The sequence below is a fragment of the Physcomitrium patens genome, chromosome 26 (assembly GCF_059467195.1).
Source record: "Physcomitrium patens ecotype Gransden chromosome 26, ASM5946719v1, whole genome shotgun sequence".
Lineage (NCBI taxonomy): Eukaryota > Viridiplantae > Streptophyta > Bryopsida > Funariales > Funariaceae > Physcomitrium > Physcomitrium patens.
This window is the reverse complement of record NC_143435.1, coordinates 1372501-1375000: the sequence shown is the minus strand read 5'-3', so window position 1 is coordinate 1375000 and position 2500 is coordinate 1372501.

Sequence of the window (2500 nt, the reverse complement as noted above, 5' to 3'; positions counted from 1 at the left end):
AGCAAGGTAACACGTGGCACTTGAAAAAATCAATTTAGTATTCTTCTGCCTTTTATTTTTCTACCTTATTCCAGTTAATTAAATTACTTTAATATTTTTAATTCACCAATTTATTTTTATTTTTATTTATATTTCTGTCTAGGCGCAAGACTGGGCGGCCAGCAAGGAGTCGAGACAGGGAGTTAATTTTAAAATTGATTTTTAAAAAATGATTTATTTATTTATTTCCACCTATGCGGAAGACTGGGCGGCCAACGAGGAGTCGAGACAGCCAGGAGTCGGGACTTGGGCAAGGGAGCGGGACAAGAGGTCGGGACTCGCGGCGGGACAAGGAAGAGGAGGAGGAAGTCCGGGACTCGCGACGGGACTGGGACTCGCGCCGGGACTAGGGAGTCGCGGCGGGACAAGGAAGAGGAGGAGGAAGTCCGGGACTCGCGACGGGACTGGGACTCGCGCCGGGACTAGGGAGTCGCGGCGGGACAAGGAAGAGGAGGAGGAAGTCCGGGACTCGCGACGGGACTGGGACTCGCGCCGGGACTAGGGAGTCGCGGCGGGACAAGGAAGAGGAGGAGGAAGTCCGGGACTCGCGACGGGACTGGGACTCGCGCCGGGACTAGGGAGTCGCGGCGGGACAAGGAAGAGGAGGAGGAAGTCCGGGACTCGCGACGGGACGGGACTCGCGCCGGGACTAGGGAGTCGCGGCGGGACAAGGAAGAGGAGGAGGAAGTCCGGGACTCGCGCCGGGACTAGGGAGTCGCGGCGGGACAAGGAAGAGGAGGAGGAAGTCCGGGACTCGCCACGGGACTAGGGAGTCGCGGCGGGACAAGGAAGAGAAGGAGGAAGTCCGGGACTCGCGACGGGACTGGGACTCGCGGCGGGACAAGGAAGAGAAGGAGGAGGTCCGGGACTCGCGCCGGGACTAGGAAGAGGGGGAGGAGGTCCGGGACTCGCGACGGGACTAGGAAGTGGGGGAGGAGGTCCGGGACTCGCGCCGGGACTAGGGAAGAGGAGGAGGAGGAGGAAGGCCGGGACTGGGACTCGCGGCGGGAGTAGGTAGTGGGGGAGGAGGTCCGGGACTCGCAGCGGGACAAGGAGGAAGTCGGGGAGGAGGGCCGGGACCAGGAGTCGCGGCGGGGATAGCAGGCAGGACAGGGAGGGTGGGTGGTCTTCCACAAAAAAAAGTGTGTCTCGGAACTTCCTTAGTGCAGTAGGACGGGGGCCTGCCGAATCCCACAGAGAGTACTATGTGGGGGAAGGGTTCCTCTGAAGCGTCTCGGGAAAAGTCGTGAGGGGGTGACGGTTGCTCGGTGCCTACGGGTCCCGACTGCTCGCTGCCTTCTTTGAGCCCAGTACCGACGTTCGCAGGGGGGTACCTGGATACTACTGGGGTTACCTGGATACTTCTGGCGTGTTACCTTGGATCAGTGAGGAGTGGGGGTTAGTTTCCCGGCGACGCGACCCTCTGAGGAGGTCCCGCGGAGGGTCGCCGAGTATTATATGGTGAGCTGGCTGTCAAGGATTGTGAGTCCCGCTGCCAAAATTTTTTTGGTGCGCGGGCGACTGGAAAAAGAGGGTTGGTCTTGTGCCGATACGCGTAACGTCGCAGCGAGTCCCAAGAGCTAGTAACCATTTTTGGCGGGGGGCGATGGCCTCGGTATTGTCAAGCCATTCTCTCATTCATTTGGGAGGGTGGGGAGAAGTGTTTGCCGAGGCCGTTCAAGCTCCGCCTGGTCGACCACCACTGTGACCGCCACCGCGCTCGATCTCTATTGCAAGCTCAGGTGAAATTCCTGATAAACTTGGAGGGGGTGTGGGACGCGTTCGCAGTGTGGGCCGAGGAGTCATAACATCCCAGGTCGGAATGTGAAAATGGAACTTCGAAACCGGTGAGAGTTCTCTCGTCGGCTAGGGGTTTCACAAAAGTAACATTTCTATAAATTTCTATCCGACCCCTCCATTAATTTGGAGGGGCGATGGGCCCCAGGATTGGACATACTTCTTGCTGATTTGTCTTTTGAGGAAAATCCTTCGCGGTGATGGTTACTTTTTCATTTTTTAATGTGTGTATCGGCCTCGTCGGTTTCTCTCTTTCCTGGTCACATTCCCGAAAAAGGCCGCAGCACCTATGATTCTCTTCCGGGGGTCTAACTCTCCCTCTCTCTCTATCCTTCTCTTTGTCTGGCTCTCTCTGGCTTCACTTTTTGTGGTGTGTGCCTCTGGGGGTCTGGTTGGAATTTGCCGTTGGCTTTTTGCCCTCTCTTTTTGCCTTTTATCCATCGCAAAGAAGGGTGTGTGTGTTCTCACCTGGGGTTGGAATGAAGGACGGGGAACCTCCTCGTCTTGTGAAGTGGGACCATCTTTTAGGATGATGGCTTTTTGCTGCCTGGTGTGTGCTTGGGTGGGGTTTGGTGGTGGCAGTCTACCTCTCCCTTTCTCCGGTAAGACCAGATGACTGGTTCGTCCGCTACTCTTGTGTTGGCCCTACCTTGGCCAACGGGAG